The sequence below is a fragment of the Salvelinus namaycush genome, chromosome 5, assembly GCF_016432855.1.
Source record: "Salvelinus namaycush isolate Seneca chromosome 5, SaNama_1.0, whole genome shotgun sequence".
Taxonomy (NCBI): Eukaryota; Metazoa; Chordata; class Actinopteri; order Salmoniformes; family Salmonidae; genus Salvelinus; species Salvelinus namaycush.
Genome location: NC_052311.1, coordinates 9,380,273 through 9,406,468, shown reverse-complemented (window position 1 = coordinate 9,406,468; position 26,196 = coordinate 9,380,273).

The following is a 26,196-nucleotide window of genomic DNA, read 5'->3' as shown; positions in this document are numbered from 1 at the left end:
AAGTTGATCAACGGGAGGCTGAGCACACAGTGACTAAACTAAATCTCAGGAGGATATGAATAAAACACAAGCGATAAAATGAGAGAAGAGGGGAAATGGAGTAGGGGAGAAAGGATAACAAAACATGATTCCTACAGAGAGCCTAACCCCTCCACCTCCCGTTGCCCCCCGTTGCCTGCACACCCTCATGCATTCACTCTCGAAAATGCAGGCACCCAAAATCTAATCGGCTTAGCCCAGCCTGGCGCGTTGGGTGTTCTCACCAGTGTGTGTGATGGGAGGGGGTAAGCCGACTGGCATTTCGGCACAGCTGCGGACATCTTAGGGGCCCTCCAGGGTAGGTTGGCACATTTGCGTGTGTGCATGTGTGTGTGGAGGGTGAGCCGGGAACCAGAATGTATATGAAGCAGTGGGTTGTAGGCCTGCGGCCCACAGCTGGGGTGACATTCTCTCTCTCTCTCTCTCTCTCTCTCTCTCTCCCTCTCTCTCTCTCTCTCTCTTGTAGGGGTTGGTAATGTTCTTTAGTTGTACAGTGATTGGCTCAGTGTTCTGTCACGTATGGGGACACAGAGTCACCTGCAAAGCTAAGTGTGGAGCTTGAAAATTCTAGCCCCTTTGGTGCTTCCATAGAGTTACATTAGAAGTATCCATCCAAGAAGGCTCAAGGTCATTGGCCACAGATAAAAGTATGTCAAATCACTTTATATCGACAGTAGCTTTGATTGGACGGATCATGTCAACATCATACAGTACTTTCAAAATCTTAGCTAGGAGTCATCATCATGAATCAAGTCGACAATCTACTGGCAAATCCTTTTTAATCCTTGTCATAAAATAATGAAGAGAAATTATAGATAAAACGTATCGGTGCTCATCGGCCATTGGACATAAACATTACATAACAAGTTGGAAATCGCAAATTCAACATTGAGTGGTTTGGAAGGAATCAGTGGATAACTGCAAGCATTGCAAAGCAATCACTAGCCTGCTATTCAGCGGAGTGGCTTTGTGGTCCCAAATCTGGGTTTAAGGGTCTCTTTTCCAAACTTAAAATGATAAACATTCTGCATTGGCAATGCTGTCATTCCAGCATGATTTCTGCCGTGCTCAAATATAGCTGTTACTCAGAACAGGGAAATCTGACTTCAGTGAGTTCAAGACAACTGGGAACTCTGGAAAAAACAAGCTTTGACTGGGAAAATAATGTTTTAACTGTCATCCAATTTGGAATTGTAAATCGGGAACTCGGGCCTCTTTCTAGAGCTACGACCTGAAGATCACTGACGTCATCATGATTCAACCTTTTTTTTCCAGAGTTCCCAGTTTTCTTGATAGCACCGTAAATCCAGAGAATGCCAGATTTGATGACAAATTTGACAACAACATTTTCCCATGAAGGACAGCCGCACCAGCTTTATGTTCAAGTGACCACAGCACAACAAGATGAGTCTAAAAATGTATTGTATGCTGCTGCATAAATTATATAATATGCCAGGATGGTACGTATACTGTAGCTAAGAAAGTAATACTAAGTGTATATTGTGTAGTAAGCTGTTAAGTAGCCCACGTGCCTCATCCTAATAATTTGATATATTTTCCCCTCTTAATTCAGCCTACTGTTCTGACTTGGTGGTGCACATGTAGCATATAACCTGTTTTAGAGAAATGTAATCATCAAATATTGTAAGAGCTTTCATTGTCTGCTTATATGCCCCCTTTATTTATCCTACGGTTCTGACTTGGTGTACAGGGAGAACACTGTAAGAACGGCCAATGTTCTGAATTCTGTCGCTGTACATTTCTTATCTACAGAATTCTGTGGCTGAACTAATACTTATATTGACTACGTCCGTCTTAGCTCGTTCATGTCAAAATTACGGATTGCCTCTTATACGCTTGTCGTCCCCTTATGCCATAGTTTGTACATCTCAATTGTCAGTAGAAGCCACATTTGTTTAAGCAAGTCAGCCATTTCAGCTAAAAGGCAGTAAATGAGGCTGAATGAACTGTTTCGCTGCCAGACAAAGCTGATAGCCAGGTGTTGCAGTGGTAAGATGTTGGGGCAGCTTTTGAGACTGCTGTTGGGGCAGCTTTATGTAAAATATTTTATCAGTCGTCTTCCTCAAATGAAGGGGATTTCATTGGTCCTCAACTTGTGGCTCAGACACTTCATTCAGGATGAATGGAGTTAGCCCTAAGTTAGCCTGCCACGGAGCGGCTTAGTTCTGAAGTATTCGTTGCCATAAAGGTGGCAATGAAGGTGAGCCACTTTGGAGGTACTGGTTATCTTGAGTTGAACACACAGGAGTTTGAGAAGTTACCTCGCTAAATCCTTGACCAAAGTTCCTTTCTAACTTCTTGACTAAATTTACCTAGCTAACTTCTTGACCAAAGTTACCAAGCTAACTCCTTGACCAAAGTGAACTCTCTAACTTCTTGACCAAAGTGAACTCTCTAACTCCTTGACCGAAGTGAACTCTCTAACTTCTTGACCAAAGTGATCTCTCTAACTCCTTGACCAAAGTGATCTCTCTAACTCCTTGACCAAAGTGATCTCTCTAACTCCTTGACCAAAGTGACCTCTCTAACTCCTTGACCAAAGTGACCTCTCTAACTCATTGACCAAAGTGACCTCTCTAACTCCTTGACCAAAGTGACCTCTCTAACTTCTTGACCAGTGACTTCTCTAACTCCTTGACCAGTGACCTCTCTAACTCCTTGACCAAAGTGACCTCTCTAACTCCTTGACCAAAGTGACCTCTCTAACTCCTTGACCAACGTGACCTCTCTAACTTCTTGACCAAAGTGATCTCTCTAACTCCTTGACCAAAGTGACCTCTCTAACTCCTTGACCAAAGTGACCTCTCTAACTTCTTGACCTAAGTGACCTCTTTAACTCCTTGACTGAAGTGACCTCTCTAACTTCTTGACTGAAGTGAACTCTCTAACTTCTTGACCTAAGTGACCTCTCTAACTTCTTGACCACAGTGACCTCTCTAACTCCTTGACCTAAGTGACCTCTCTAACTTCTTGACCAGTGACTTCTCTAACTCCTTGACCAAAGTGACCTCTCTAAATCCTTGACCAAAGTGATCTCTCTAACTCCTTGACCAAAGTGACCTCTCTAACTCCTTGACCAGTGACTTCTCTAACACCTTGACCAAAGTGACCTCTCTAACTTCTTGACTGAAGTGAACTCTCTAACTTCTTGACCCAAGTGACCTCTCTAACTTCTTGACCACAGTGACCTCTCTAACTCCTTGACCTAAGTGACCTCTCTAACTCCTTGACCATAGTGACCTCTCTAACTTTTTGACTGAAGTTACATCTCTAACTCCTTGGCCAAAGTGACCTCTCTAACTCCTTGACCTAAGTGACCTCTCTAACTTATTGACCAAAGTGACCTCTCTAACTTCTTGACCACATTGACCTCTCTAACTCCTTGGTCAAAGTAACCTCTCTAACTCCTTGGCCAAAGTGACCTCTCTAACTTATTGACCAACGTGACCTCTCTAACTCTTTGACCTAGGTGATCTCTCTAACTTCTTGGCTGAAGTGACCTCTCTAACTCCTTGGCCTAAGTGACCTCTCTAACTCCTTGACCAGTGACTTCTCTAACTCCTTGACCGACGTGATCTCTCTAACTCCTTGACCAGTGACTTCTTTAACTCCTTGACCAAAGTGACCTCTCTAACTCCTTGACCAAAGTGACCTCTCTAACTCCTTGACCAAAGTGACCTCTCTAACTCATTGACCAAAGTGACCTCTCTAACTCCTTGACCAAAGTGACCTCTCTAACTTCTTGACCAAAGTGACCTCTCTAACTCCTTGACCAAAGTGACCTCTCTAACTCCTTGACCAAAGTGACCTCTCTAACTCCTTGACCAAAGTGACCTCTCTAACTCCTTGACCAAAGTGAACTCTCTAACTTCTTGACCAAAGTGATCTCTCTAACTCCTTGACCAAAGTGACCTCTCTAACTTCTTGACCAAAGTGACCTCTCTAACTCCTTGACCAAAGTGATCTCTCTAACTCCTTGACCAAAGTGACCTCTCTAACTCCTTGGCCTAAGTGACCTCTCTAACTCCTTGACCAGTGACTTCTCTAACTCCTTGACCGACGTGATCTCTCTAACTCCTTGACCAGTGACTTCTTTAACTCCTTGACCAAAGTGACCTCTCTAACTCCTTGACCAAAGTGACCTCTCTAACTCCTTGACCAAAGTGACCTCTCTAACTCATTGACCAAAGTGACCTCTCTAACTCCTTGACCAAAGTGACCTCTCTAACTTCTTGACCAAAGTGACCTCTCTAACTTCTTGACCAAAGTGACCTCTCTAACTCCTTGACCAAAGTGATCTCTCTAACTCCTTGACCAAAGTGACCTCTCTAACTCCTTGACCAAAGTGACCTCTCTAACTCCTTGACCAAAGTGACCTCTCTAACTCCTTGACCAAAGTGACCTCTCTAACTCCTCTAGCCTGATTTGTGGTATAGGCTCAGATACAAACCTCTAAGACCTTCTGATAAAGGAGAATAACACACACACACCCACACTTATCCACACACTCCCGACCTAAAGAAGCTAGTTTGTTACACCAGATGGAACTACCTTTCATTACAGTTAATGAATCTCATCTAGGCTTGGAGGAGAGGAGAGAGATAGGGGAGATATTCCACTTTTAATCTGACTAATGATAATAATGAACTAATGAAGACCGGAGGGCTGATGGGGACTTAGGGGTCTGTCTGTCTGTCTGTGTCTGTGTGCGTGTGCGTGTTCGTGTGTGTGTGCTCCCGAGTGGTGCAGCGGTCTACGGCACTGCATCTCAGTGCAAGAGGTGTCACTACAGTCCCTAGTTCAAACCAGGCTGTAACACATCCAATTGTGATTGGGAGTCCCATAGGGCGGTGCACAATTGGCCTAGTGTTGTCCCCATTTGCCCGGGGTAGGCTGTCACTGTAAATAAGAATATGTTCTTAACTGACCAGCCTAATTTGAAAAAAAAATGGTGTGTTGTGATCTTCTCCTATGGTCCTGGATACTCACAAGGACAGGTTTCTGGCCCAGCACACTTGATTTTATTACTCAAGGACTTGATTATTATTTGATTCATTAATTAAATCAGACTTTTTACTTCACTGTCCCCGCGAACAGACCAGAGACAGGTTCATAGCTTCAGCTTCATCAAGCCACCCGTTGAGCCTAATCGTCGTGTGTTATTCATGCTAATCCATTACTGTTCTCATGCATTATTGCTTAAGTATTCATTGTGTATTTTCACGGTCGTTAATTCTCTGAGAAACCATATCTTAACGTATCATTGTTTGACAGAAGCCATGTTTGAAAGCTAATGTCAAAGTTGATCTAGGTACATGTGCTCCTCGGGGTATTTTATAACGCTTAATAAATAAGGAAAGACTGGGGAGTGAGGAGTGAATTAAATGCATCAGATCATGAATTAGTAAAGACAGTTTGCCATCTCCAACCTAAGGGCTGAGGAGACATGCAATGGTTTAATAGTGTTAGTCTATAGGCCACAGCCCTGGATAACACCCACACAGACACACACACAGTCGCTGTGAAAGCCTGTTGGTTTTTAACAGCAGACACTCACCACCAGATGAGTCTGTTAAATGTTACCTATTTGTGTTGTATTTTAAAACACCTCAGGCCAGTAGTAAAAGCTTGGGTAATGCAAATCAGCGTTCCCGTTTCCCAGCAGGGCCAGAGTCCACTGTATTGATCTGCTGTTCATCTGGTTAAAAATGGCCACTGGACACACTCCAGAAAATATGTAACAATCACTAAGAATCTCCTGGCAGAGAATAGGAAAATAATGGCCCCATAATAGACTAAAAGAATGGAAAATTGAAATAGACAAATGCAAACTTCCTTCAGATTAATTTTCAGCTTTACATCATCAGATGTCACAAAGTGCTTATACACAAACCTAGCCTAAAACTGGACAACACTGATCTACTGCCCGCACTGCAAATGTGACAAAGGATACTTTTCATAGATAGCATGTATATGAAAGAGAGAGAGAGAGAGAGAGAGAGAGAGAGAGAGAGAGATTGAGTTTCTGTATGTCAGGGTGGGGGGTCGTGTTCATGTTTTTCTGTCCTGCTGGGCTGACTGTGTCTTCCAACACTACACTAGGGATGACAGGGGGAATAGTCAGGCCAATTAGGCTACAGAAACTGAAAGAGAGATGGAGAGAGAGATGGAGAGATGGAAAGAGAGAGATGGATGGGGGGAGAGAGAGACACTAAGGGGAGAGAGAGAGGAAGTGAGCGAGAGATGGAGGGATGGGAGAGGAGAGGTTAACACTGCAGGTACATGTCAGCAGGGAAGATAATAGTGTATTTATGTGTGTGTGTGGGTGTATGGACATGTTTAACTATTCTTGTGGGGACTAGAAGGGACATTTTATAAGTCCCCACGAGGTCAAATACTATTTCTAGGGGGTTTAGGGTTAAGGTTAGAATTAGTGTTCGAGTTAGAATTACATTAAGGGTTAGGAGCTAGGGTTAGGTTTAGTGTTAAGGTTACGTTTTTGGGTTAGGGTTAGAGTACCGGTTAGGGTTAGGTTTAGGGTTTGGGTAAATAAGAATGGGACTGAAATGTGTCCCCCCCACGAGGTTAGCTGAACAAGACTGTGTGTGTGTGTGTGTGTGTGTGTGTGTGTGTATGTGTGTATGTTTATGTGTATATGTGAAGAAGAGAGAGAGAGAGACAGACAGATAGACAGACAGAGAAAGGGGGGGATGGAAGAGGTGGAGGTAAATTGGTCTCTCTCCTATGGCTCTATAGACAGCCTGACAATGACATCCCTCTGAGAAAACTCCATACACAGGGCCTACAGGGAGATAAGAGGTGTGTGTGTCTGTGTGTGTGTGTGTGTGTGTGTGTGTGTGTGTGTGTGTGTGTGTGTGTGTGTGTGTGTGTGTGTGTGTGTGTGTGTGTGTGTGTGTGTGTGTGTGTGTGTGTGTGTGTGTGTGTGTGTGTGTGTGTGTGTGTGTGTTGGTGTGTGTGTGTGTGTGTGTGTTCTGTTCCTCCAAATCCCCTCAGAATGAAACCAGGCCTCCTTGGGCATATAGAACATTCATCACATTTAACAGTAGTGATTTTGTTAGTTCCAAGCACTTTTCTCAATTACGTCTTCACAACACTATAGCCTGACAACCACAACAGCAAACAATTTCAAACGAAATCAACAGATCATAAACGTCTCCATTTTGGAACAGGATGACAGTGATTGAAGGGTTTTTCATCTATGGAGACTCATTGTGGTGAGAGTTTGTGTGATATTGTCTGGTTCTGAATATTTTTTGCATGCATTCATGCACACACACACACACACACACACACACACACACATTTACACACACACACGGTTCATCACAGTGTAACGGTTCAATAACTACAGCCGCTGGGAGACGGGAAGCAAGTACAGGGTGAGGATTTAATAATAAATAGACATGACACAAAACAAGGACAGCGTCTGGAAAAGAGACACATCATCAATGCAGACACAGGGATGAAACTGAGGAGGTGACAGACACAGGGATGAAACTGAGGAGGTGACAGACACAGGGATGAAACTGAGGAAGGGACAGACACAGGGATGAAACTGAGGAGGGGACAGACACAGGGATGAAACTGAGGAGGTGACAGACACAGGGATGAAACTGAGGAGGTGACAGACACAGGGATGAAACTGAGGAGGTGACAGATATAGGGATGAAACTGAGGAGGGGACAGATATAGGGGAGGCAATCAATGAGGTGATGGAGTCCAGGTGAGTCTGAAGAAGCGCTGCTGCGTGACAACGGTGACATGTGTGCGTAATGATGAGCAGCCTCGAACACCAGAGAGGGGAGCAGGAGCAAATGTGACACTACCCCCCCTCCCCCTAGAGGCGCCACCTGGTGTTTTACCTGGGCGAGCCTGACGAGCCGACCGAGGCGCGGGACCCTGACGAGCCGGCCGAGGCGTGGGACCCTGCCGAGCCGGCTGAGGCATGGGAGCCTGATGAGCCAGCTGAGGCATCCCCGGTTGCTTCCGCAGCGGCACCCGGACCCAACATCACCAACCAAAACAAAAAACTCCCTGATGCTTAAAATTGTGGAGTTAGCATTCGGTAAGGACAGACGCTGGGAGACGAGAAGTAAGTACAGGGAGTGAATATTTAATAAATAAACAGATAGGAAATGGAACACATAACAACATTGATGCTGACTGTGGAAAGAAACTGAGGAAGTGAAAGACATAGGGGAGGTAATTAATAACATGATGGAGTCCAGGTGAGTCCGATGAAGCTCTGATGCGCATAACGATGGTTACAGGTGTGCGTAATGATAAGTAGCCTGGCGACCTCGAGTGCCAGAGAGGGGGAGCGGGAGCAGACGTGACACATAATGGGCTAGGCAGATTGACAGTTTGTACCTGCCTGCTGGTCTGTTCTGATCCTCAGCCTCAGTGATTCCATTTGAGCAGATGAATAGAGAGAGACTGTTGTGGCAAACAACAGACTGCTTTATTCTATTCTGTCACAGGACTGGGACTAGGGCACGGTGGTGTTGACTGTTCTATTCTGTCACAGGACTGGGGCTAGGGCACGGTGGTGTCGACTGTTCTATTCTGTCACAGGACTGGGGCTAGGGCACGGTGGTGTTGACTGTTCTATTCTGTCACAGGACTGGGGCTAGGGCACGGTGGTGTTGACTGTTCTATTCTGTCACAGGACTGGGGCTAGGGCACGGTGGTGTCGACTGTTCTATTCTGTCACAGGACTGGGGCTAGGGCACGGTGGTGTTGACTGTTCTATTCTGTCACAGGACTGGGGCTAGGGCACGGTTGTGTTGACTGTTCTATTCTGTCACAGGACTGGGGCTAGGGCACGGTGGTGTTGACTGTTCTATTCTATCACAGGACTGGGGCTAGGGCACGGTGGTGTTGACTGTTCTATTCTATCACAGGACTGGGGCTAGGGCACGGTGGTGTTGACTGTTCTATTCTGTCACAGGACTGGGGCTAGGGCACGGTGGTGTCGACTGTTCTATTCTATCACAGGACTGGGGCTATAGCACGGTGGTGTCGACTGTTCTATTCTATCACAGGACTGGGGCTAGGGCACGGTGGTGTTGACTGTTCTATTCTGTCACAGGACTGGGGCTAGGGCACGGTGGTGTCGACTGTTCTATTCTATCACAGGACTGGGGCTATAGCACGGTGGTGTTGACTGTTAACACACACATACACACGCAGACAGTGATATTTAAGCACACACTCACACACACATACTTATACGGTCACACATACCCATGCATGCTATCACTCACAGTCACAAGCACAACTTTCTCTCTCCCTCTCTCTTTCTTTCTCTCTTTCTTGCTCTCAGTAAGTCTCTCTAAATCAGTGGTCACCAACCTTTTCTGAGTCAAGATCACTTTCGCAGTCAAAATGCAGTCTGATATCTACCACTCATTTTTTTTTAAACATGACCTAAAATGTAAGCCTATGCAACATTAACCAATTAAAAACAGCTCTGTAGCAATGAGGTTTGTGCATTTGACTATAGGCCCAATGCAATTTCATTGCATATTGACAATGCTTGAATTGCCTTGCCAATATTGTTCCTCTCAGACCATTTTGAAATTATATTTTAAAAAATGTAGGTATATGATCACACCGGTAATAGATCATTTGTTGTTTTACATGTGAGGAACAGCTGAGTGAGCATAATGCATTTTTTTTTTACTGGACTGATGGCCTGCGTCTGGTGGTCAGTATGATGGGAGGGAGGAAAAGCGCAGCGGTGGCTCCCTCCCTCTCACCCGACTCACCGTCCCTCCTCTCTCCCTCGCTCCGCTGAGAAAAGGGGACACAGGCTTCCAGCTGATGGCAAAAGTCAAGTCGCACTGCATTATATCTGTTTCATATAGTACCAATTAATACTCCTATGACCAGAGGAAGTGGAATATTCCATGATATTAAAAAAGACACAAGCCGCTAATAATACCAACGCTAGCTTATCGGAACACTTTGCTGTACTCCTTCAATTCGGCTGCAGTGCTGGTTGTAGCGTGGGTGGAAGTAGGGAGAACGCACATGTCATGGCTTAAAGTGTTGAACAAAGCGCTGACAGTGCTGAAAATCAACTTGAACATGAAGTTGCTGATAATAACTGTGTTTGTTTAGTCTTTCTCTCTAGTTATGTTTTTTTTTTAAATCAACTCTGCTGTGCGTTCCAGTTTTCTTTTTACATTCTATGGCTCAAGGAAACTTTGCAGACAAGGTGACCTGCGCTTTCTGATTGGCCAGCGATAGGCCTATAGGCACTCTTGATTTAGTGTCTAGAACTGCCGGGTAGGCGGAGTTCTAGCTTCAGACACGTGAAATGGTTCAAAATGGGCACCTACTGGCAACAGCGTCAAACAAATTAAAAAAAATAGGAACGTAAGGCTTTATCTTTGTTTTATTTTAAAGAAATGTTTGGTGATCGACTAGGAATGCCAACCGGTTGGTGACCACTACTCTACATCATGTTGTTAGACTAACTAGCCCACAGGTTCTGCTCCAGCAGTGCTGCCCCCTCAGACCTCAGGCCAGTTGAGGTACTACAGGAGACCTTTGCAGAAAAGCGTCTGAGTGTTCTCTCCTGTAATAGCCCTCCATTACACTATCACCTGCTGTGCTGCTGAGAGTTTTTGTGCCATTTCAGCTGATGGAATTGTAAATTACCGTTAACTTTGTTCAATGCTTAATTTTAGGATTAGTTTTTTTCAAACAATTCTAAGTTGTTCCCTTCAACTCTCTAAGAAGCTTGAAACACAACAATAACAGCAAGGTGTGGACAAACATTACGCATATTTTTATTATGTCTGAATGGGTCTCACTTTCCCTTAGTGATAGTGAACTTCACTCTCTCATGCTCTCTCTCTCTCTGTCTCTCAATTCAATTCAATTGAAAGGGCTTTATTGGCATGGGAAACATATGTTAACCTTGTCAAAGCAAGTGATGTAGATAATAAACTAAAGTGAAATCAACAATAAATAAAAAAGTTACATTCACAGCAGTTCCAAAAGAATAAAGACATTTCAAATGTCATATTATGTATATATACAGTGTTGTAATGATGTGCAAGATGTTAAAGTACAAAAGGGAAAATAAATAAACATACATATGGATTGTATTTACAATGGTGTTTGTTCTTCACTGGTTGCCCTTTTCTTGTGGCAACAGGTCACAAATCTTGCTGCTGTGATGACACACTGTGGTATGTCACCCAGTAGATATGGAAGTGTATCAAAATTGTGTTTGTTTTCGAATTCTTTGTGGATCTGTGTAATCTGAGGGAAATACGTGTCTCTAATATGGTCATACATTTAGCAGGAGGTTAGCAAGTGCAGCTCAGTGGGCAGGGTGCTCATAGCCTGTCTTCTCTTGAGAGCCAGGTCTGCCTACTGCGGCCTTTCTCAATAGCAAGGCTATGCTCACTATGTCTTTATAAAGCTTTCCTTAAGTTTCCTTAAGTTTGAGTCAGTCACAGTGGACAGGTATTCTGCCTGGTGTACTCTCTGTTTAGCATTCTAGTTTGCTATTTTTTTTTGTTAATTCTTTCCAATGTGTCAAGTAATTATCTTTTTGTTTTCTCATGATTTGGTTGGGTCTAGTTGTGTTGCTGTCCTGGGGCTCTGTGGGGTCTGTTTGTGTTTGTGATCAGAGCCACAGGACCAGCTTGCTTAGGGGACTCTTCTCCAGGTTCATCTCTTTGTAGGTGATGGCTTTGTTATGGACATTTTGGGAATCGCTTCCTTTTAGGGGGTTGTAGAATTTAAGGGCTCTTTTCTGTATTTTGTTAATTAGCGGTTATCGGCCTAATTCTGCTCTGCATGCATTATTTGGTGTTTTATGTTGTACACAGAGGATATTTTTGCAGAATTGTGTTAAATAAAGATTAAATAAAATTTGGTGTTTGTCCCATTTTTTAATTATTGGTTGATGAGCGGACCCCAGACCTCACAACTATAAAGGGCAATATGTTCTATAACTGATTCAAGTATTTTTAGCTAGATCCTAATTGGTATGTCAAATTGTATGTTCCTTTTGATGGCAAAGAATGCCTTTCTTGCCTTGTTTCTCAGCTCGTTCACAGCTTTGTGGAAGTTACCTGTGGCGCTGATGTTTAGGACGAGGTACTGTATATGTGTACTCTCTCTCTCTCTCTCTCTCCTTCCCTCCTCCCCCTCTATTTCTCTCTCTTTGCAGTCCTCCATGCCTCCTGGTCAAATAGCATTCTCAGCAAAGCCACCACCTCTTTGATCAGGCATCCAAAGCATGTCTCTGTCATCAAAGTGCACCGGGCTGGGGATTGTATCAGCTGGGGAGCCTCCTACGCTCTGGCAATACTACAGCGAAACCATTACCATTGAAATGGGTCACTAATAGTTCATTACAGTACATTTTCCCCTATATAGTGCACTTCTTTTTATCAGGGCCCATAGGGCCGTGGTTAAAAATAATGCACTATGTAGGGATAAGGTGCCAATTGGGACTCAGCCTGGGAGTGGAGTGGAGTGGAGAGTGGAGTGGAATGAGTGCTTTTTGATCTTACAGAGTGGTGTGTGTGTCAGGGTCAAGAAGTGGACACGATGGAGAGCGGAGAGTGTTTGACTTGGAGACTGCCCAGCAAACCAAAATTGGTTTCTGTGAAAGTTCCCAGAACATTCATTAGGTCAGAGCAAATGTTCTCATAACACAAACACTGTTCAGTTGTCTGATGTTGCAAGAACATTCCAGAACCTATTTCATCTATTATTTAAAGGTTCCCAAAATGTTTCATTAAGTTGTGGGAACAGTCTGGTAAGAACATTGTGGGGGACATCACAAAAGATTCATTCCCAAAACACAAACAACTGTTCAGTTCTGCAGATGATTCTGCAATGTTTCTTTCAGGGAGCAAAACACATTCACCTGATGTTGCAAGATTATCTATCTCTAGTAATGCACCCACACTGTCCCCACTGCATCATACATTGTTCTATGAACCTTTACAGAACTCAAAAAAACTATTCTGACAACATCCTTGCAAAATTAAAATCATGTTTTTTGCACCCTGATACAAACATTATCTGACAGTATTAGTGTTCCCACAACCTAATGAAATATTATGGAAACATTGGAAATGTGTTCTGGGAATGTTCTTGTTACATCAGGTGAAAATGTTTTGCACCCTAAAATAAATGTTGTATAATCATCTGCACAACTGGACAGTATTTTGTGTTTCAGGAACATATATTTGGTGAAGACCCCACAATTTATCCACCAGACTTTTCCTACAACCTAATGAAACATTCTGGGAACCTATTAAGGACAGAGAAATGTGATCTGGGAACATTCTTTCAACATCAGGCAAATGTTTTCTACCTGCAGGTAGCCTAACGGTTAAGTGAGTTGGACAAGTAACCGACAGGTAGCTAGTTTGAATTCCCGAGCAAAGAATGTGAAATTATGTCGATGTCGATTGTGCAAGGAACTTAACCTTATTTGCTCTTGTAATTCCCTTTGGCTAAGAGCGTCTGCTGAATTACAAAAATGTACCAATATTGTGGGAACTTTCGAATAACCTGTTTTGGTTTAATGGGAAAACATGGCTGGTACATTGTGTTATTACACTAACTGGAAACCTAATGAGAATGTTAGGGGAATGTTCCGTGGTGGCTGTTACAGATGATGTGAATGTTAAGGAGAACATTCCAAGGATGTTTTATATTTAAAATATATATATATATATCTACTGTATATCAAAAATATTATTTGAATGTTTTTGGGATGTTAAGATCAAAATGTTGGATAAAACCCTTACTTGAACTTAATGTAAATCTTTGCTAATGTTCTGGTCATTTTATTGGTTTGCTGGTTGGTTAGGAGAGAGCGAGGTAGAGAGGAGAGAGAGAAGAGATGAAAGAGAGAGACAGAGAGTGAGGGAGAGTGATATGGAGAGGGAGAAGGAGAGGGGGGAGAGAGAAAAGGAAAGAGAGAGAGAGAGAGAGCGGAAGGGAGAGGGAGAAGGAGAGGGGGAGAGAGGAAGGGAGAACTAGATGGAGAGGGAGAAGGAGAGGAAGGGAGAGATAGATGGAGAGGGAGAAGGAGAGGAAGGGAGAGCTAGATGGAGAGGGAGAAGGAGAGGAATGGAGAGCTAGATGGAGAGGGAGAAGGAGAGGAAGGGAGAGCTAGATGGAGAGGGAGAAGGAGAGGAAGGGAGAGCTAGATGGAGAGGGAGAAGGAGAGGAAGGGAGAGCTAGATGGAGAGGGAGAAGGAGAGGAAGGGAGAGATAGATGGAGAGGGAGAAGGAGAGGAAGGGAGAGCAAGATGGAGAGGGAGAAGGAGAGGAAGGGAGAACTAGATGGAGAGGGAGAAGGAGAGGAAGGGAGAGCTAGATGGAGAGGGAGAAGGAGAGGAAGGGAAAGCTAGATGGAGAGGGAGAAGGAGAGGAAGGGAGAGATAGATGGAGAGGGAGAAGGAGAGGAAGGGAGAGCAAGATGGAGAGGGAGAAGGAGAGGAAGGGAGAACTAGATGGAGAGGGAGAAGGAGAGGAAGGGAGAGCTAGATGGAGAGGGAGAAGGAGAGGAAGGGAAAGCTAGATGGAGAGGGAGAAGGAGAGGAAGGGAGAACTAGATGGAGAGGGAGAAGGAGAGGAAGGGAGAGCTAGAGGGAGAGGGAGAAGGAGAGGAAGGGAGAGCGATATGGAGAGGGAGAAGGAGAGGAAGGGAGAACTAGGTCTGTAGGGAGACAAGAGAACCTGAGGGTCTCTTAGAAGCAATGCTTAACCACTCCTCTCAGTCTTTAATCTACATACTGTAGCCTATAGCCCGTGGTGTATTGTATTTACGTATAAACAATTTAAAGTGCTACTAAACTAGCTTTTGGGGTTATCTGTACTTTACTTTTATTTCACTACATTCCTAAAGCAAGTAATGCACTTTTTTCTCCGAACATTTTCCCTGACACCCAAAAGTACTTGTTACATTTTGAATGCTTAGCGTAACAGGAAAATGGTCCATTCACGCACATATCAAGAGAACATCCCTGGTTATCCCTACAACCTCTGATCTGGCGGACTCACTAAACACAAATGCTTTGTTTGTAAATTAATGTCAGAGCGTTGTAGTGTGCCCCTGGCTATCCTTAAACAAAAAATGTTGTGCTGTCTGGATTTCACAATATCATTTGAAAGTATTATTACTTTTACTTTGGATACTGAAATACATTTTAGCAATTCAATTTATCTTTCATACTTAAGTATATTTAAAACCAAATACTTTTAGACGTATTTACTGGGTGACTTTTACTTGAGTCATTTTTTATTTTTATTTTTTATTTTACCCCCTTTTTCTCCCCAATTTCGTGGTATCCAATTGTTAGTAATTACTATCTTGTCTCATCGCTACAACTCCCGTACGGGCTCGGGAGAGACGAAGGTCGAAAGCCATGCGTCCTCCGAAACACAACCCAACCAAGCCACACTGCTTCTTAACACAGCGCGCATCCAACCCGGAAGCTAGCCGCACCAATGTGTCGGAGGAAACACCGTGCACCTGGCGACCTTGGATAGCGTGCACTGAACCCGGCCCGCCACAGGAGTCACTGGTGCGCGATGGGACAATGATATCTCTACTGGCCAAACCCTCCCTAACCTGGACGACGCTAGGCCAATTGTGCGTCGCCCCACGGACCTCCCGGTCGCGGCCGGCTGCGACAGAGCCTGGGCGTGAAACCCAGAATCTCTGGTGGCACAGCTAGCGCTGCGATGCAGTGCCCTAGACCACTGCGCCACCCGGGAGGCCCTTGAGTCATTTTCTATCAAAGTATCTTTACTTTTAACCAGTATGACTTTGGCTACTTTTTCCCTCACTGCCTATAGTTCATATACATAACATCCCCTGGGGTTTAGGAGCATAACCAACCAAATAACTCATCTGAAATATACAATCTCTGTGGCATAACCAACACAACACAACATGACATGTTAGAAAATGGATGCAAGTACCAAACAGAGCAGAGGTGAGATTGCAGAGATAAAGAGGTAGAAAGAGAAACGAGAGGAGGCAGTAAATGTTATTGGTCACATACACATGGTTAGCAGATGCTAATGTGAGTGTAGCGAAATGCTTGTGCTTCTAGTTCCGACTATGCAGTAATATCTAATAAGTAATCTAACAAATACCTTATACACTCAAATACACACTAATGTAAAGGGATGAATAGAATATGTACGGGTAATGGATATGTAAGGGTAATGGAGGAAGTGTTGATTAAGAATGTTCTTCTTAGATAAACGCTGCGATCACTAAGTGACGCCCTCCCCTTATTACGGTAGTTCCTCCTCTATTGTAATATGAACAGAGTGTCACCTAAGGTGTTTACACAAACATAATAAGGGGATAGAGAGGTTAATAAAGAGGGGGGGTTGAGAGGGAGGGAGAGAGAGAGACTTAAGGAGAGAGAGGCTAATAAAGAGGGAGGGGTGAGAGGGAGGGAGAGAGAGAGACTTAAGGAGAGAGAGGATAATAAAGAGATGGGGTGAGAGGGAGGGAGAGAGAGAGACTTAAGGAGAGAGAGGCTAATAAAGAGGGAGGGGTGAGAGGGAGGGAGAGAGAGAGACTTAAGGAGAGAGAGGATAATAAAGAGATGGGGTGAGAGGGAGGGAGAGAGAGAGACTTAAGGAGAGAGAGGATAATAAAGAGGGAGGGGTGAGAGGGAGGGAGAGAGAGAGACTTAAGGAGAGAGAGGATAATAAAGAGGGAGGGGTGAGAGGGAGGGAGAGAGAGAGACTTATGGAGAGAGGATAATAAAGAGGGAGGGGTGAGAGGGAGGGAGAGAGAGAGACTTAATGAGAGAGAGGAGAATAAAGAGGAAGGGGTGAGAGGGAGGGAGAGAGAGAGACTTAAGGAGAGAGAGGATAATAAAGAGGGAGGGGTGAGAGGGAGGGAGAGAGAGAGACTTATGGAGAGAGGATAATAAAGAGGGAGGGGTGAGAGGGAGGGAGAGAGAGAGACTTAATGAGAGAGAGGATAATAAAGAGGAAGGGGTGAGAGGGAGGGAGAGAGAGAGACTTAAGGAGAGAGAGGATAATAAAGAGGGAGGGGTGAGAGAGGTGATGGTTCAGCAATGATAGGATTAGAAAGGGATATGCTGGAGTAATTGAGACAAAAAGAGGATGTGGAAGAATGGTTGAGATAAATAGTGATGGGGCTCTAGAGGAAGAGGGATGGGGCACTAGAAGAATAGTGATGGGGCTCTAGAGGAAGAGGGATGGGGGCTATGGAGGATTAGTGATGGGGATCTAGAGGAAGAGTGATGGGGCACCAGAAGAATAGTGATGGGGAACCAGAAGAATAGTGATGGGGGCTCTAGAGGAAGAGTGATGGGGCACTAGAAGAATAGTGATGGGTTCTCTAGAGGAATAATGATGGGGCTCTAGAGGAAGAGTGATGGGGGCTATAGAGGAAGAGTAATGGGGGCTCTAGAGGAATAGTGATGGGGCTCTAGAGGAAGAGGGATGGGGGCTCTAGAGGAATAGTGATGGGGCTCTAGAGGAAGAGGGATGGGGGCTATGGAGGATTAGTGATGGGGCTCTAGAGGAAGAGTGATGGGGCACCAGAAGAATAGTGATGGGGAACCAGAAGAATAGTGATGGGGGCTCTAGAGGAATAATGATGGGGCTCTAGAGGAAGAGTGATGGGGGCTATAGAGGAAGAGTAATGGGGGCTCTAGAGGAATAGTGATAGGGCTCTAGAGGAAGAGGGATGGGGGCTCTAGAGGAATAGTGATGGGGGCTATAGAGGAAGAGTAATGGGGGCTCTAAAGGAATAGCGATGGGGCTCTAGAGGAAGAGGGATGGGGGCTATAGAGGAAGAGTAATGGGGCTCTAGAGGAATAGTGATGGGGCTCTAGAGGAAGAGGGATGGGGGCTCTAGAGGAATAGTGATGCAGGCTCTAGAGGAAGAGTGATGGGGCTCTAGAAGAATAGTGATGGGGGCTCTAGAGGAATAAAGATGGGGCTCTAGAGGAAGAGTGATGGGGGCTCTAGAGGAAGAGTAATGGGGGCTCTAGAGGAAGAGTGATGGGGTTCTAGATGAATAGTGATGGGGCTCTAGAAGAATAGTGATGGGGTTCAAGATAAATAGTTATGGGGCTCTAAAGGAGTAGTGATGGGGCTCTAAAGGAGTAGTGATGGGGGCTCTAGAAGAATAGTGATGGGGCTCTAGAGAAATAGTGATGGGGCTCTAGAGAAATAGTGATGGGGCTCTAAAGGAGTAGTGATGGGGGCTCTAGAGGAATAGTGATGGGGCTCTAGAGAAATAGTGATGGGGGCTCTAGAGGATTAGTGATGGGGGCTCTAAAGGAATAGTGATGGGGGCTCTAAAGGAATAGTGATGGGGGCTCTAGAGGATTAGTGATGGGGCTCTAAAGGAGTAGTGATGGGGGCTCTAGAGGAATAGTGATGGGGCTCTAGAGAAATAGTGATGGGGCTCTAGAGAAATAGTGATGGGGCTCTAGAGGAATAGTGTTGGGGCACTAGAATAATAGTGATGGGGCTCTAGAGGATTAGTGATGGGGCTCTAGAGGATTAGTGTTGGGGTGCTAGAAGAATAGTGTTGGGGTGCTAGAAGAATAGTGATGGGGCTCTAGAGGATTAGTGTTGGGGCTCTAGAGGAATAGTGATGGCGCGCTAGAAGAATAGTGATGGGGCTCTAGAGGAATAGTGTTGGGGCACTCGAAGAATAGTGATGGGGCTCTAGAGGAATAGTGTTGGGGCACTAGAAGAATAGTGATGGGGCGCTAGAAGAATAGTGATGGGGCTCTAGAGGATGAGTGATGGGGCTCTAGAGGAAGAGTAATGGGGCTCTAGAAGAATAGTGATGGGGCTCTAGAGGAATAGTGATGGGGCTCTAGAGGATTAGTTATGGGGCTCTAGAGGATTAATGTTGTATGCACATGAATGAGTCTATCCTTTGGAGATCTCTCTCTATCTCTCTCTTCTCTCCCTCTCTTTTCTATCTCTCTATTGCTCTCTCTCTTCCTCTTTTAGAGAAATGAATAATATTGCAAACACCTTTTTTGGGAAAAAAAACCTGGTCTCTCTCTCCCTCTCCTTCTCCCTCCTTCTTTCCTTCCCTCTCCTTCTGTCTCCCTCCCTCCCTCCCTCCCTCCCTCCCTCCCTCCCTCCCTCCCTCCCTCCCTCCCTCCCTCCCTGTCTCTCTCTCTCTCTTTCTCTCTTTCTCTCTTTCTCTCTTTCTCTCTCTCTCGCTCTCTCTCCCTCCTTTTTTCTCCTCTGGTCTTTGTACTCTGTGAGATATTAAATGGCCTGCGGCGTCATAGGGCAATCTGAGGCATATCCGTTTGTTAAAACATCGTTATGGAGAGAGGGAGAGAGATGGAGAGGAGGGAGAGAGATGGAGAGGAGGGAGAGAGAGAAAGATATTTTAAAAAAGAAAGGAAAGAAAGAAAGAAAGTTGAAAGCAGGTGATTATATCCGTGCCACCCACCAGCTCCCTCCCTGACAGAACAGAACAGAACAGAACACTGTAGGCCAGAAGAATAGGACCAGAACAACAGGTGATAATCAGAGCTGCGTTCTAGAACACATTAATGTCAAACTCAGACTCATTATTTCCTTTGTAGGAATGTCAGGCTTCTGACTGCTTGTTAGAATGGCACCCCTGTAGAGAATAACTAGACTCTGAGAAAAATACATCTTGTTCTGTTTGTTAGATTAAAGTACTGTAATTCTAAACTCTTTAAAGTGCAGTATAGAATGCAACTTTTCTATATAAAATTACAGGGTGAGATTCCTGAAACGCATTTACAATGCACTGAATACGGTCTGAAATTATTTCCTTGATGCAATGACATCAGCTGCCTGTGAACCTTTTCAGAAATACTGATTCATTACCCCCTTTGAATATATTTCAATGTCTTATTCCAAAGTGATATATTTTCTTTACCATCCACTCATCTCTCTCTCTATTGTCTTGTCTCCTCTAGAGCTCTCACCTCCTGTTCTCCTCTAGAACTCTCACCTCCTGTTCTCCTCCAGAACTCTCACCTCCTGTTCTCCTCCAGAACTCTCAACTCCTGTTCTCCTCCAGAACTCTCACCTCCTGTTCTCCTCTACAACTCTCACCTCCTGTTCTCCTCTAGAACTCTCACCTCCTGTTCTCCTCCAGAACTCTCACCTCCTGTTCTCCTCCAGAACTCTCAACTCCTGTTCTCCTCCAGAACTCTCACCTCCTGTTCTCCTCTACAACTCTCACCTCCTGTTCTCCTCTAGAACTCTCACCTCCTGTTCTCCTCTAGAACTCTCACCTCCTGTTCTCCTCTAGAACTCTCAACTCCTGTTCTCCTCTAGAACTCTCACCTCCTGTTCTCCTCTAGAACTCTCACCTCCTGTTCTCCTCTAGAACTCTCAACTCCTGTTCTCCTCCACAACTCCCAGCTCCTGTTCTCCTCTACAACTCCCAGCTCCTGTTCTCCTCTACAACTCCCACCTCCTGTTCTACTCTAGAACTCTCAACTCCTGTTCTCCTCTACAACTCTCACCTCCTGTTCTCCTCTAGAACTCTCACCTCCCGTTCTCCTCTAGAACTCTCACCTCCTGTTCTCCTCTAGAACTCTCACCTCCTGTTCTCCTCTAGAACTCTCACCTCCTGTTCTCCTCTAGAACTCTCACCTCCTGTTCTCCTCTAGAACTCTCACCTCCTGTTCTCCTCTAGAACTCTCACCTCCTGTTCTCCTCTACAACTCCCACCTCCTGTTCTCCTCTAGAACTCTCAACTCCTGTTCTCCTCTAGAACTCTCATCTCCTGTTCTCCTCTACAACTCTCAGCTCCTGTTCTCCTCTAGATCTCCCAGCTCCTGTTCTCCTCTACAACTCTCAGCTCCTGTTCTCCTCTAGATCTCCCAGCTCCTGTTCTCCTCTAGAACTCTCACCTCCTGTCCTCCTCCAGAACTCTCACCTCGTGTTCTCCTCTAGAACTCTCACCTCGTGTTCTCCTCTAGAACTCTCACCTCCTGTTCTCCTCTAGAATGATCACCTCGTGTTCTACTCTAGAGCTCTCACCTCCTGTTCTCCTCTAGAACTCTCACCTCCTGTTCTCATCTAGAGCTCTCACCTCCTGTTTTCCTCTAGAATGCTCACCTCCTGTTCTCCTCTAGAACTCTCAGCTCCTGTTCTCCTCTAGAACTCTCACCTCCTGTTCTCCTCTAGAATGATCACCTCGTGTTCTCCTCTAGAACTCTCACCTCCTGTTCTCATCTAGAGCTCTCACCTCCTGTTCTCCTCTAGAACGCTCACCTCATGTTCTCCTCTAGAACTCCCACCTCCTCCTCTAGAGCTCTCACCTCGTGTTCTCATCTAGAGCTCTCACCTCCTGTTCTCATCTAGAGCTCTCACCTCCTGTTCTCCTCTAGAACGCTCACCTCATGTTCTCCTCTAGAACTCCCACCTCCTCCTCTCACCTCCTGTTCTCATCTAGAGCTCTCACCCCATGTTCTCCTCTAGAACGCTCACCTCATGTTCTCCTCTAGAACGCTCACCTCATGTTCTCCTCTAGAACGCTCACCTCATGTTCTCCTCTAGAATGCTCACCTCATGTTCTCCTCTAGAACGCTCACCTCATGTTCTCCTCTAGAACGCTCACCTCATGTTCTCCTCTAGAACGCTCACCTCATGTTCTCCTCTAGAACGCTCACCTCATGTTCTCCTCTAGAACGCTCACCTCATGTTCTCCTCTAGAACACTCACCTCATGTTCTCCTCTAGAACACTCACCTCATGTTCTCCTCTAGAACACTCACCTCATGTTCTCCTCTAGAACACTCACCTCATGTTCTCCTCTAGAACGCTCACCTCATGTTCTCCTCTAGAACGCTCACCTCATGTTCTCCTCTAGAACACTCACCTCATGTTCTCCTCTAGAACTCTCACCTCATGTTCTCCTCTAGAACGCTCACCTCATGTTCTCCTCTAGAACGCTCACCTCGTGTTCTCCTCTAGAACACTCACATCATGTTCTCCTCTAGAACACTCACCTCATGTTCTCCTCTAGAACACTCACCTCATGTTCTCCTCTAGAACACTCACCTCATGTTCTCCTCTAGAACACTCACCTCATGTTCTCCTCTAGAACAATCACCTCATGTTCTCCTCTAGAACGTTCACCTCATGTTCTCCTCTAGAACACTCACCTCATGTTCTCCTCTAGAACACTCACCTCATGTTCTCCTCTAGAACACTCACCTCATGTTCTCCTCTAGAACACTCACCTCATGTTCTCCTCTAGAACACTCACCTCATGTTCTCCTCTAGAACACTCACCTCATGTTCTCCTCTAGAACACTCACCTCATGTTCTCCTCTAGAACACTCACCTCATGTTCTCCTCTAGAACACTCACCTCATGTTCTCCTCTAGAACAATCACCTCATGTTCTCCTCTAGAACGTTCACCTCATGTTCTCCTCTATAACGCTCAGCTCATGTTCTCCTCTAGAACACTCACCTCATGTTCTCCTCTAGAACACTCACCTCATGTTCTCCTCTAGAATGCTCACCTCATGTTCTCCTCTAGAACACTCACCTCATGTTCTCCTCTAGAACTCTCACCTCATGTTCTCCTCTAGAACGTTCACCTCATGTTCTCCTCTAGAACGCTCACCTCATGTTCTCCTCTAGAACACTCACCTCATGTTCTCCTCTAGAACACTCACCTCATGTTCTCCTCTAGAACACTCACCTCATGTTCTCCTCTAGAATGCTCACCTCCTGCATTGACTCATGCAAACTTGGCAACATAGTTGTTTTATTACAGTTGCACGATTCTCTCTCTCTCCCTGTCCCCAACTACTGTGCGGTCTTCTGGAGTTCAACACTCAACGATCACATGGCTGTTTACAAAGTCTAATAGGTGTGTCTTTATGGAGGCGGACAGACATGGAGAATGGGTTTGAGGTCCATTGTGAGGCTTTGCCGCTGTTCTTATTGCTTTTGACAGTCACCACACACACACACACACACACACACACACACACACACACACACACACACACACACACACACACACGCGCGCACCACACACACACACACACACACACACACACACACACGACAGCCAGTATGCAAATTCCTATCTGCCAGCCAGCTGATAAGTGGAAGTGGGCTCTGGGGCTCGGTCTGGGGTCGTCATGCTTCAATCCAATAACACCACTGTATAACCCACTGTATGTGTGTGGGTGCGCGGGTGCGTGCGTGTGTAATGGAAGCCAGATTGTGGAAGTGTGCACAGAGCCAGAGTACAGTACTGTAGAAGGCTATACCAAGTTACACTACATTACCACACCATATTACACAACATTGCCACAACATATTACACTACATTACCACACCACCTTACACTACATTACCACATCATATTACACTACATTACCACACCATATCACACAACATTACCACACCACATTACAATACATTACCACACCGTATTACACTACATTACCACACCATATTACACAACATTACCACACCGTATTACACAACATTACCACACCATATTACACTACATTACCACACCATATTACACTACATTACCACACCATATTACACTACATTACCACACCATATTACACTACATTACCACACCATATTACACTACATTACCACACCATATCACACAACATTACCACGCCATATTACACAACATTACCACACCATATTACACTACATTACCACACCATATCACACAACATTACCACACCATATTACACTACATTAACACACCATATTACACAACATTACCACACCGTATTACACAACATTACCACATCAAATTCTACTACATTACCACACCATATTACACTACATTACCACACCATATCACACAACATTATCACACCATATCACACAACATTACCACACCATATCACACAACATTACCACACCATATTACACTGCATTACCACACCATATTACACTACATTACCACATTATATTACACTGCGTTACCACACTATATTACATTTCTCTAGATATGGGTCATGCTGCATTTGTATAAATAAGAATTTGTTCTTAAGTGACTTTCCTAGTTAAATAAAGGTTAAATAAAAAATAAATACAATTACATTTGATTTGTGTGAGCAGTGAGTGTATCTTATTAGGTGGGATGTAAGCAGTTGGATAGGAGGTACTTGTGTTGCTGTGTTTTTTCACACAGCTATTGTGTACCATGAAGATTATGTACAAAATATGCTAAGTATTTAGTAGCTTCGAAACCTCTTCACAAAACGCAGGCCTTTGAGTGAGAGTATTCAGTATATACTGGACCATTTTATTATATTCTTGTGGAGTTGGTTTCTTCAGCAATAGATTTGTGAGTGATCTTATCTTATTACAAGGCTGTTACAGATGGATTGAGTTCGTTATGTTGCAATGTTTAATGACCTTGTAGCGGTAATGTTGTATTTTCCATGGAGTTTCTATACATAATGCTAATTGCGCAGGTAGCATCCTCTCTTCAGCTAGCCCCCTAGAGTCGATTGATGCACATGTGTGTCAATTTAAGTTACATAACAAAACATTCCCCATGAAATCCTTCAGTTTAAGCTAGAGATATCAGTTTTTTTTGCATTGGATGCATCTCAATCCACCAGTGTTGCACTTCTGCATCTGTGGTGAAAGGTGGCAGAGCTAGAGAAATGTTTGTCAGACCATGATGAAAACATCTGTAGCGTCCGATCAGTTTGACTTAAAACAATAATGACCACTCAATGAAAAGTGGAGAATCGCTCTAACACAATGGTGTTCTCTGTGTCTCATGGGACTCGTCTGAAGGTAACCGATACCAGTTTAAAAAAACAAATGGAAGTATGAAGCTAGTTTTGTGCCTACCCAACAAAAAGGGGTTAAATATGTGTTAAAAACATATCATTATTTATTAATGTTATTTTTATATCTCCTAGATTTAGACACTTCAAAACCTTGTTTCTTATGATTCATTATTTGACTGTCCTTTTTGCCATTTATCAATGTGTTATTCAGTGAGTTTCTATGGGCTATAGAAGTAAAGGCCAAAATCAATTTTTTATCAAATAATTTATATGTATTATTTTTTTCATACCTAAAGTCGTCCTAAAATTCTAAATCAAATAGCTAAATGATTCATAGTATGACCATCTCAAAGCAACTCCATATGTCAGTTTAGCACCCCACCCTCAGGTAATCATAGACCAGCCTACATTTACAGTAATCATAGACTAGCCTCCATTTACAGTAATCATAGACTAGTCTACATTTACAGTAATCATAGACTAGCCTACATTTACATTAATCATAGACTAGCCTACATTTACAGTAATCATAGACTAGCCTCCATGTATGGTAATCATAGACTAGCCTACATTTACAGTAATCATAGACTAGCCTCCATTTACAGTAATCATAGACTAGCCTACATTTATGGTAATCATATACTAGCCTATATTTACGGTAATGATAGACTAGCCTACATTTACGGTAATCATATACTAGCCTATATTTACGGTAATGATAGACTAGCCTACATTTATGGTAATCATATACTAGCCTATATTTACAGTAATCATAGACTAGCCTACATTTATGGTAATCATATACTAGCCTATATTTACGGTAATGATAGACTAGCCTACATTTATGGTAATCATATACTAGCCTATATTTACGGTAATCATAGACTAGCCTACATTTACAGTAATCATAGACTAGCCTACATTTATGGTAATCATATACTAGCCTATATTTACGGTAATGATAGACTAGCCTACATTTACGGTAATCATATACTAGCCTATATTTACGGTAATGATAGACTAGCCTACATTTATGGTAATCATATACTAGCCTATATGTACAGTAATCATAGTCTAGCCTACATTTATGGTAATCATATACTAGCCTATATTTACGGTAATGATAGACTAGCCTACATTTATGGTAATCATATACAAGCCTATATTTACGGTAATCATATACTAGCCTATATTTACGGTAATGATAGACTAGCCTACATTTACGGTAATCATATACTAGCCTATATTTACGGTAATGATAGACTAGCCTACATTTACAGTAATCATAGACTAGCCTACATTT